Source organism: Somniosus microcephalus, unplaced genomic scaffold (genome assembly GCF_052327205.1).
Source record: "Somniosus microcephalus isolate GS21.2 unplaced genomic scaffold, FLI_Smic_1.0 scaffold84, whole genome shotgun sequence".
NCBI lineage: Eukaryota > Metazoa > Chordata > Chondrichthyes > Squaliformes > Somniosidae > Somniosus > Somniosus microcephalus.
Genome location: NW_028225271.1, coordinates 244057 through 256394, shown reverse-complemented (window position 1 = coordinate 256394; position 12338 = coordinate 244057).

The following is a 12338-nucleotide window of genomic DNA, read 5'->3' as shown; positions in this document are numbered from 1 at the left end:
CGTGTGTGAAGCTACCTGGTAGTGCTTGACACTTACACGTAGAGCGATTTTTATTCTGCATTCTTACTATGCATTACCTGAGCTGGTGTGCATCATTGGATAGTATCAGTGGAGCTGGACACTGCATTTAACACATGCTGGATCTGAGTTGGCTGTGGTTGGTGAACCAATTTAGAGAGAGCTTTACTCTGTTTCTAACCCGTGCTGTACCAGCCCTGGGAGTGTTGATGGGACAGTGTAGAGGGAGCTTTACTCTGTATCTAACCCGTGCTGTACCTGCCCTGGGAGTGTTTGATGGGACAGTGTAGAGGGAGCTTTACTCTGTATCTAACCTGTGCTGTACCTGCCCTGGGAGTGTTTGATGGGACAGTGTAGAGGGAGCTTTACTCTGTATCTAACCCGTGTTGTACCTGCCCTGGGAGTGTTTGATGGGACAGTGTAGAGGGAGCTTTACTCTGTGTCTAACCCGTGCTGTACCTGCCCTGGGAGTGTTTGATGGGACAGTGTAGAGGGAGCTTTACTCTGTATCTAACCCGTGCTGTACCTGCCCTGAGAGTGTTTGATGGGACAGTGTAGAGGGAGCTTTACTCTGTATCTAACCCGTGCTGTACCTGCCCTGGGAGTGTTTGATGGGACAGTGTAGAGGGAGCTTTACGCTGTGTCTAACCCATGCTGTACCTGCCCTGGGAGTGTTTGATGGGACAGTGTAGAGGGAGCTTTACTCTGTATCTAACCCGTGCTGTACCTGCCCTGGGAGTGTTTGATGGGACAGTGTAGAGGGAGCTTTACTCTGTATCTAACCTGTGCTGTACCTGCCCTGGGAGTGTTTGATGGGACAGTGTAGAGGGAGCTTTACTCTGTATCTAACCTGTGCTGTACCTGCCCTGGGAGTGTTTGATGGGACAGTGTAGAGGGAGCTTTACTCTGTATCTAACCCATGCTGTACCTGCCCTGGGAGTGTTTGATGGGACAGTGTAGAGGGAGCTTTACTCTGTATCTAACCCGTGCTGTACCTGCCCTGGGAGTGTTTGATCGGACAGTGTAGAGGGAGCTTTACTCTGTATCTAACCTGTGCTGTACCTGCCCTGGGAGTGTTTGATGGGACAGTGTAGAGGGAGATTTACTCTGTATCTAACCCGTGCTGTACCTGCCCTGGGAGTGTTTGATGGGACAGTGTAGAGGGAGCTTTACTCTGTATCTAACTCGTGCTGTACCTGCCCTGGGAGTGTTTGATGGGACAGTGTAGAGGGAGCTTTACTCTGTGTCTAACCCGTGCTGTACCTGCCCTGGGAGTGTTTGATGGGACAGTGTAGAGGGAGCTTTACTCTGTATCTAACCCATGCTGTACCTGCCCTGGGAGTGTTTGATGGGACAGTGTAGAGGGAGCTTTACTCTGTGTCTAACCCGTGCTGTACCTGCCCTGGGTGTGTTTGATGGGACAGTGTAGAGGGACCTTTACTCTGTGTCTAACCCGTGCTGTACCTGCACTGGGAATGTTTGATGGGACAGTGTAGAGGGAGCTTTACTCTGTGTCTAACCCGTGCTGTACCTGCCCTGGGAGTGTTTGATCGGACAGTGTAGAGGGAGCTTTACTCTGTATCTAACCCGTGCTGTACCTGCACTGGGAATGTTTGATGGGACAGTGTAGAGGGAGCTTTACTCTGTGTCTAACCCGTGCTGTACCTGCCCTGGGAGTGTTTGATCGGACAGTGTAGAGGGAGATTTACTCTGTATCTAACCCGTGCTGTACCTGCCCTGGGAGTGTTTGATGGGACAGTGTAGAGGGAGCTTTACTCTGTGTCTAACCCGTGCTGTACCTGCACTGGGAGTGTTTGATGGGACAGTGTAGAGGGACCTTTACTCTGTATCTAAACCATGCTGTACCTGTCCTGGGAGTGTTTGATGGGACAGTGTAGAGGGAGCTTTACTCTGTGTCTAACCCGTGCTGTACCTGCACTGGGAGTGTTTGATGGGACAGTGTAGAGGGAGCTTTACTCTGTATCTAACCCGTGCTGTACCTGCCCTGTGGGTGTTTGATGGGACAGTGTAGAGGGACCTTTACTCTGTATCTAACCCGTGCTCAACCTGCCCTGGGAGTGTTTGATGGGACAGTGTAGAGGGAGCTTTACTCTGTGTCTAACCCGTGCTGTACCTGCCCTGGGGGTGTTTGATGGGACAGTGTAGAGGGAGCTTTACTCTGTATCTAACCTGTGCTGTACCTGCCCTGGGGGTGTTTGATGGGACAGTGTAGAGGGAGCTTTACTCTGTGTCTAACCCGTGCTGTACCTGCCCTGGGAGTGTTTGATGGGACAGTGTCGAGGGAGATTTACTCTGTATCTAACCCGTGCTGTACCTGCCCTGGGAGTGTTTGATGGGACAGTGTAGAGGGAGCTTTACTCTGTATCAAACCCGTGCTCCGCCATTCAATAAGATCATGGCTGATCTGATCTCGGCCTCACCTCCACTTTTCTGCCTGTTCCCCATGACCCTCGACCCCCCTGTAGTTCAAACATCTGTCTGTCTCAGCCTTGAATATATTCAGTGACTCCGCCTCCACAGCTCTCTGGGGTAGAGAATTCCAAAGATTCACGACCCTCAGAGAAGAAATTCCTCCTCATCTCCGTCTTAAATGGGCGACCCCTTATTCTGAGACTATGCCCCCGAGTTCTGGATTCCCCCACGAGGGGAAACATCCTCTCAGCATCCACCCTGTCGAGCCCCCTCAGAATCTTATGTTTCAATAAGATCACCTCTCATTCTTCTAAACTCCAGTGAGTATCGGCCCAACCTGCTCAACCTTCCTCATAAGACAACCCCTTCACCCCAGGAATCAACCTCGTGAACCTTCTCTGAACTGCCTCCAATGCAAGTATATCCCTCCTTAAATAAGGAGACCAAAACTGTACGCAGTACTCCAGGTGTGGTCTCACCAACACCCTGTACAGTTGTAGCAGGACTTCCCTACTTTTAATCCCCTTGTAATAAAGGCCAACAGTACCCGTGGATTGGAGGGTAGCTAATGTTACCCCAATATTTAAAAAGGGGGGTAGAGAGAAAGCAGGGAATTATAGACCAGTAAGCCTTACATCGGTTGTGGGCAAAATGCTAGAGTCCATTATTAAGGATAAAATAGCGGAGCACTTGACAAATGGGGAAAGGATCGGACAGAGTCAACATGGATTTACAAAGGGTAAATCGTGTTTGACTAATCTGCTGGAATTTTTTGAGGAAGTAACTGGTAAAATAGATGGGGGAGAGCCAGTGGATGTGGTGTACCTTGACTTCCAGAAAGCCTTCGATAAGGTTCCACACAAAAGATTATCATGCAAAATTAAGGCTCATGGGATTGGGGGCAAAGTATTAACGTGGATAGAGAACTGGCTGGCGGATAGAAAACAGAGAGTTGGAATAAACGGCTCGTTTTCGGAGTGGCAGGCAGTGACCAGCGGGGTGCCGCAAGGATCTGTCCTGGGACCCCAGCTGTTCACAATATATATAAATGATCTGGATCAGGGAATTGGATGCAATATTTCCAAATTCGCTGACGACACTAAACTAGGAGGAGGGGTGGGCTCTGATGAGGATGTCAGGAGGCTACAGTGCAATTTGGACAGGTTGGGGGAATGGGCAGATACGTGGCAGATGCACTATAATGTGGATAAATGCGAGGTTATCCACTTTGGGGGTAAAAACAGGAGGGTAGATTATTATCTAAATGGCAATAGATTGGGAGATGGGGAAGTGCAGAGGGACCTGGGTGTTCTTGTGCACCAGTCACTGAAGGAGAGCATGCAGGTGCAACAGGCGATCAAGAAGGCAAATGGTATGTTGGCCTTCATATCAAGGGGGTTCGAGTATAGGAATAGGGATACCTTACTACAGCTGTACAAGGTGCTGGTGAGACCGCATCTGGAGTATTGTGTACAGTTTTGGTCGCCCCATCTGCGGAAGGATGTTCTTGCCATGGAAAGAGTGCAACGGCGATTCACCAGGCTGATACCTGGAATGGCGGGAATGACCTACGAAGAGAGATTAAATAGTTTGGGCTTGTACTCACTGGAGTTTAGAAGATTGAGAGGGGATCTCATCGAAACATATAAAATTATGGCAGGCCTGGACAGGCTGAATTCAGAGAGAATGTTTCCAATGGCCGGGGAGCACAGAACCAGGGGCCACAGTCTAAAAATAGCGGGCAAATCATTTAAAACAGAGATGAGGAAGAATTTCTTCACTCAAAGAGTGGTGAGCCTGTGGAATTCCCTGCCACAGAGGGCTGTGAAGGCTAATTCAATAAATATTTTCAAGAGAGAATTGGATATATTTCTGAAGGCTAAGGGGATTAAGGGTTACGGAGAAAAGGCGGGGACGGGGTACTGAACTGGTAAGATCAGCTATGATCTCAGACGAAGATCAGCCATGATCTCATTGAATGGCGGAGCAGGCTCGAAGGGCCGAATGGCCTACTCCTGTTCCTATCTCTATGTTTCTATGTTTCTATTTCCCTTCCTAATTACTTGCTGTACCTGCATGTTAACTGTTTGTGTTTCATGTACGAGGACCCCCAGATCCCTCTGTACCGCAGCGTTCTGTAGTCTCTCTCCATTTAATAACAATTTGCTTTCCTATTTTTCCTACCAAAATGGAGAACCTCACATTTTCCCACATTATACTCCATCTGCCAATGTTTTGCCCACTCACTTAACCGATCGATATCCCTTTGCTGACTCTGTGTCCTCCTCACAACTTACTTTCCCACCTATCTTTGTATCGTCAGCAAATTTGGCTACAGTGCACTCGGTCCCTTCATCCAAGTCATTGATATAAATTGTAAATAGTTGAGGCCCCAGCACTGATCCCTGTGGCACCCCACTAGTTACAGTTTGCCAACCTGAAAATGACCCATTTATCCCGACTCTCTGTTTTCTGTAAGTTAGCCAATCCTCTATCCATGCTAATGTATTACCCCCAACCCCGTGAGCTCTTACCTTGTGCAGTAACCTTTTATGTGACACCTTTTTTTTGAGGATGTAACTGGTAAAATAGATAAGGGAGAACCAGTGGATGTGGTGTATTTGGACTTTCAGAAGGCTTTTGATAAGGTCCCGCATAAAAGATTAGCGTGTAAAGTTAAGGCACATGGGATTGGGGGCAAGGTATTGACTTGGATAGAGAACCGGTTAGCAGACAGAAAGCAAAGAGTTGGAATAAGCGGGTCTTTTTCCGAGTGGCAGGCAGTGACTAGTGGAGTATCGCAGGGATTGGTCCTTGGGCCCCAGCTATTCACAATATATATTAATGATCTAGACAAGGGAACTAGATGTAATATCTCCAAGTTTGCAGACGACACAAAGCTGGGTGGGCGTGTGTGCTGTGAGGAGGATGCTGAGAAACTCCAGGATGATTTGGACAGGTTGGGTGATTGGGCAGAAGCATGGCAGATGCAATATAACGTGGATAAATGCGAGGTTATCCACTTTGGTGGCAAAAACAGAAAGGCAGATTATTATCTGAATGGCAATAGATTGGGAGAAGGGGAAGTGCAACGAGACCTGGGTGTCCTTGTGCACCAGTCGCTGAAGGTAAGCATGCAGGTGCAGCAGGCGGTTAAGAAGGCAAATGGTATGTTGGCCTTCGTAGCGAGGGGGTTTGAGTACAGGAACAAGGATGTCTTGCTGCAGTTGTACAGGGCCTTGGTGAGACCACATCTTGAGTATTGTGTGCAGTTTTGGTCGCTTTATTTGAGGAAGGATGTTCCCGATGGTCGGGGAGTCCAGAACCAGGGGTCACAGTCGAAGGATAAGGGGTAAGCCATTTAGGACAGAAATGAGGAGGAATTTCTTCACCCAGAGAGTGGTGAACCTGTGGAATTCTCTACCACAGAAGGCAGTGGAGGCCAATTCATTAAATATATTCAAGAAGGACTTAGATATATTTCTTAAGGCTAAAGGGATCAAGGGATATGGGGAGAAGGCAGGGACAGGGTACTGAATTTGGATGATCAGCCATGATCGCATTGAATGGCGGAGCAGGCTCGAGGGGCTGAATGGCCTACTCCTGCTCCTATCTTCTATGTTTCTATGTTTACCTTCTCGAATGCCTTCTGGAAATCCAAATACACCACATCCACTGGTTCCCCTTTATCCACCCTGCTCGTTACATCCTCAAAGAACTCCAACAAATTTGTCAAACATGATTTCCCTTTCATAAAACCATGCTGACTCTGCTTGACTATATTATGATTTTCTAAATGCCCTGCTATCACTTCCTTAATGGGACAAGTTCAGAAACAGAAGATGACACGAGATGAAGTGTAAATGGAAACGGCAGCTGCCATGTGAGAGAGAGACAAAAAATGAAAGAAAGAGATCGGGGCCGAGGTTATGGTCTGAAATTGTTGAACTCGATGTTGAGTCCAGAAAGCTGTAAAGTGCCTAATCGAAAGATGAGGTGCTGATCCTCGAGCTTACGTTGAGCTTCATTGGAACAGTGTAAGAGGCCGAGGACGGAGAGGTCAGAGTGGGAGTGGGGCGGAGAATTAGTGACAGGCGACCGGAAGCTCGGGGTCACCCTTACCGACTGAACGGAGGTGATCTGCAAAGCGGTCGCCCAATCTGCGTTTGGTCTCCCCAATGTAGAGGAGAATTAAAGTGACAGACTAATCTAACTGAAATTTTTGATGAAGCAACAGGGAGGATTGATGAAGGGAATGCAATGGATGTTGTTCACATGGATTTTAGGAAGGCGTTTGACAAAGTACCACATAGAAGGCTGGTTAACAAAAGTGAGGCTCATGGAATAGGTGGGTCAGTGGCAGCTTGGATAAGGAATTGGCTTAAGGACAGAAAACAGCGAGTTGTGGTAAATGGCTGTTTTTCAAACTGGAGGATGGTAGACAGTGGTGTTCCCCAAGGGTCAGTGCTGGGGCCACTTTTTTTTTTGATATATATAAATGACCTGGATATTGGAATACAGAGTAGAATTGCGAAATATGCCGATGACACCAAACTTGGGGGTGTGGCAAACAGTGAGGATGGTACCAGTCGACTGCAACAGGACATAGAAAGGCTAATAGAATGGGCAGAGTGGCAGATGGCATTTAATACAGAGAAGTGTGAGGTGATGCATTTTGGCAGAAGGAACAGGGAGAGGCAATATACACTTAATGGCACAGTTTTAAAGAGTGTGCAGGGACAGAGGGACCTGGGAGTTAATGTGCATAGGTCCCTGAAGGTGGCGGGACATATTGAGAGAGTGGTTAACAAAGCATTTGGGATCTTGGGCTTCATAAATAGAGGTATTGAGTACAAAAGTAGAGAAGTTATGCTGAACCTTTATAAAGCGCTGGTTAGGCCACAACTGGAGTATTGTGTCCAGTTCTGGTCACCACACTTTAGGAAGGATGTGAAGGCCCTTGAGAGGGTGCAGAGGAGATTTACTAGAATGGTTCCAGTGATGGGGGATCTTAGCTACAAGGACAGGTTGGAGAAGCTGGATTTGTTTTCATTAGAGCAAAGGAGGTTGAGGTGTGATTTGACAGAGGTGTACAAGATTATGACGGGTTTGGATAGGCTAGACGGGGAAAGGCTGTTCCCACTAGTTGATGGTACAAGGACTAGGGGACACAGATTTAAGGTTTTGGGCAAGTGATACGGGGGGATGTGAGGAAAAACTTTTTTACGCAGCGAGTGGTGAGGACCTGGAACTTGCTGCCGACGGAAGTGGTGGAAGCGGAGACACTCAATGTTTTCAAGGGGAGACTGGATAGGCACTTGAGGGAAATAAACTTGCAGGGCTACGGGGATAGAGCGGGGGAGTGGGACTGACTGGATTGCTCTACAGAGAGCCGGCACGGACTTGATGGGCCGAATGGCCTCCTTCTGTGCCATTATGACTCTGAGAGGAGACCGCATCGTGAGCAGCGAACACAGTTTACTAAATTGCAAGAAGTACAAGTAAATCACTGTTTCACCTGGAAGGAGTGTTTGGGGCCCTGGACAGTGGGAAGGGGGGAGGTAAAAGGGCAGGTGTTGCATCTCCTGCGCTTGCACGGGAAGGTGCCGGGCGAAGGGGAAGGGGTGTTGGGGGTGATAGAGGAGTGGACCAGGGTGTCGCGGAGGGAGCGGTCCCTTCGGAATGCTGAAAGGGGAGGTGAGGGGAAGATGTGTTTGGTGGTGGGATCACGCTGGAGGTGGCGGAAATGGCGGAGGATGATCCGTTGAATGTGGAGGCTGGTGGAGTGAAAGGTGAGGACAAGGGGAACCCTATCATGGTTCTGGGAGGGAGGGGAAGGGGTGAGAGCAGAAGTGAGGGAAATAGAACGGACTACACTACATCTACTGGTTCCCCTTTATCCACCCTGCTCGTTACATAACATAAGAACATAAGAAGTAGGAGCAGCAGTAGGCCATACGGCCCCTCGGGCTTGCTCCGCCATTCAACAGGATCGTGGCTGATCCGAACCTAGACTCATGTCCACTTCCCTGCCCGCTCCCCGTAACCCCTAATTCCCTTATCAGTTAGGAAACTGTCTATCTCCGTTTTAAATTTATTTAATGTTGCAGCTTCCACAGCTCTCTGAGGTAGCAAATTCCATAGATTTACTACCCTCTGAGTGAAGAAGTTTCTCCTCGTCTCAGTTTTGAAAGGGCAGCCCCTTATTCTAAGATGACTCCCCCAGTTCTAGTCTCACCCATCAGTGGAAACATCCTCCCCGCATCCACCTGACCAAGCCCCCTCACAATCTTATATGGTTCGATAAGATCGCCTCTCATTCTTCTGAATTCCAATGAGTAGAGGCCCAACCTACTCAACCTTTCCTCATAAGTCAACCCCCTCATCTCCGGAATCAACCGAGTGAACCTTCTCTGAACTGCCTCGAGAGCAAGTATATCTTTTCTTAAATATGGAAACCAAAACTGTATGCAGTATTCCAGGTGTGGCCTCACCAATACCCTGTATAACTGCAGCAAGACTTCCCTGCTTTCATACTCCATCCCCCTTGCAATAAAAGCCAAGATTCCATTGGCCTTCCTGATCACCTGCTGTACCTGCATACTAACCTTCTGTGTTTCATGCACCAGGGCCCCCAGATCCCTTTGTACTGTAGCACTTTGCAGTTTCTTTCCATTTAGATAATAACTTGCTCTTTGATTTTTTCTGCCAAACTGCATAACTCACACTTTCCAACATTATATTCCATCTGCCAAATTTCTGCCCACTCACTAAGCCTGTCTATGTCCTTTTGCAGGTTTTTTATGTCCCCCTCACTCGCTGCTTTCCCTCCCATCTTTGTATCGTCGGCAAACTTGGATACGTTGCACTCGGTCCCCCCTCCAAATCATTAATATAGATTGTAAAGAGTTGGGGTCCCAGCACTGACCCCTGCGGAACACCGCTAGTTACTGATTGCCAACCCGAGAATGAACCATTTATCCCCACTCTCTGTTTTCTGTTAGATAGCCAATCTTCCACTCATGCCAGTATATTACCCGCAATCCTGTGATTTTTTATCTTGTGCAGTAATCTTTTGTGTGGCACCATGTCAAATGCCTTTTGGAAGTCCAAATACACCACATCGACTGGTTCCCCTTTATTCACCCTGTTTGTTACGTCCTCAAAGAATTCGAGCAAATTTGTCAAACGTGACTTACCCTTCATAAAACCATGCTGACTCTGTCCGATTAAATTATGCTTATCCAAATGTCATGTTACTGCTTCCTTAATAATGGACTCCAACATTTTACCAACCACAGATGTTAGGCTAACTGGTCTATAGTTTCCAGCTTTTTGTCTACCTCCCTTTTTAAATAAGGGCATTACATTAGCCCTTAGGTTGGGTGATTGGGCAGAAACATGGCAAATGCACTATAATGTGGATAAATGTGAGGTTATCCACTTTGGTGGTAAAAACAGGAAGGCAGATTATTATTTGAATGGCAATAGATTGGGAGAAGCGGAAGTGCAAAGAGACCTGGGTGTTCTTGTGCACCAGTCACTGAAGGTAAGCATGCAGGTGCAGCAGGTGGTTAAGAAGGCAAATGCTATGTTGGCCTTCATAGCAAGAGGGTTCGAGTACAGGAACAAGGATGTCTTGCTGCAGTTGTACAGGGCCTTGGTGAGACCGCACCTTGAGTATTGTGTGCAGTTTTGGTCACCTTACCTGAGGAAGGACGTTCTTGCCATGGAAGGAGTGCAGCGAAGATTCACCAGGCTGATACCTGGGATGGCAGGAATGACGTACGAGGAGAGATTGTGTCGATTGGGCTTATACTCACTGGAGTTTAGAAGATTGAGAGGGGATCTCATCGAAACCTATAAAATTCTGTCAGGTCTGGACGGACTAGCTGCAGAAAGGATGTTCCTGATGGTCGGGGAGTCCAGAACCAGGGGTCATAGTCTAAGGATAAGGGGTAAGCCATTTAGGACTGAAATGAGGAGGAATTTCTTCACCCAGAGAGTGGTGAACCTGTGGAATTCTCTGCCACAGAGGGCGGTGGAGGCCAGTTCATTAAATATATTCAAGAAAGAGTTGGATATATTTCTTGAGGCTAAAGGGATCAAGGGATATGGCGAGAAGGCAGGGACAAGGTACTGAATTTGGATGATCAGCCATGATCTCATTGAATGGCGGAGCAGGCTCGAAGGGCCGAATGGCCTACTCCTACTCCTGCTCCTATCTTCTATGTTTCTATGTATCTGCTGGGACCTTTCTTGAATTCAGGGAGTTTTGGAAAATTACCAACAATGCATCCGCAATCCCTACCGCTACTTCTCTCAAGACCCTAGGATGTAAGCCATCAGGTCCAGGGGATTTATCCGCCTTAAGTCCCATTATCTTACTGAGTACCATCTCCTTAGTGATTTTAATTGTGTTTAACTCCTCCCCCCCTATAGCCCCCTGTTTGTCCAGTGTTGGGATATTTTTAGTGTCCTCTACTGTAAAGACTGATACAAAATATTTGTTCAGCGTTTTTGCCATCTCCATGTTCCCCACTACTAATTTCCCAGTCTCGTCCTCTAAGGGACCAACATTCACTTTAGCCACCCTTTTTCTTTTTATATAACTGTAGAAACTCTCATAGTAAAGGATCCACTAGGGACCCTGCTCATAACATGATAGAATTTCACATTCAGTTTGAGGGTGAGAAACTTGGGTCTGAAACTAGTGTCTTAAACTTAAATAAAGGCAATTACAAGGGTATGAAGACAGAGTTGGGTAAAGTGGACTGGGAAAATAGATTAAAAGGTAAGACGGTAGATAAGCAGTGGCAGACTTTTAAGGAGATATTTCATAACACTCCACAAAGATATATTCCAGTGAGAAAGACTCTGAGAAGGATGAACTAAGGAAGTTAAGGAGGGTATCAAATTGAACGAAAAGGCATACAATGTTGTGAAGATTAGTGGTAGGCCAGAGGATTGGGAAATTTTTAAAAACTTGGAAAGGATGACTAAAAAAATAAAAAAGTGAGAGAAGATGAATTAGGAGAGTAAACTGGCAAGAAATATAAAAACAGACAGTAAGAGCTTCTACAAGTATATAAAAAGGAAGAGAGTAGCTAAAGTAAATGTTGATCCCTTAGAGGATGTGACTGGGCAATTAATAATGGGAAACAAGGAAATGGCAGAGACTTTGAACAAATATTTTGTATCTGTCTTCAAGGGAGAAGACACTAAAAGCATCCCAATAATAGTGGAAAATCAAGGGGCAAAAGGGAGGGAGGAACTTAAAACAATCACTATCACTAGAGAAAAAGTACTAGACAAACTAATGGGACTACAGGCTGACAAGTCCCCTGGACCTGATGGCCTGCATCCTGGGGTCTTAAAAGAAGTGGCTGCAGAGATAGTGGATACATTGGTTGTAATCTTCCAAAATTCCCTAGACCCTGGAAAGGTTCCAGCAGATTGGAAAACTGCAAATGTAACGCCCATATTCAAGAAAGGAGGGAGACAGATGGCAGGAAACTATAGGCCAGTTAGCCTAACATCTGTCATTGGGAAGATGCTGGAATCCATGATTCAGGAAGCAGTAGCAGGATATTTAGAAAATCATAATACAATCAAGCAGAGTCAACATGGTTTTATGAAAGGGAAATCGTGTTTGACAAATTTATTAGAATTCTTTGAGGAAAGGTTGAGTAGGTTGGCCCTCTACTCATTGGAATTCAGAAGAATGAGAGGCGATCTTATCGAAACATATAAGATTGTGAGGGGGCTTGATCGGGTGGATGCGGTGAGGATGTTTCCACTGATGGGTGAGACTAGAACTAGGGGGCATCATCTTAGAATAAGGGGCTGCCCTTTCAAAACTGAGATGAGGAGAAACTTCTTCACTC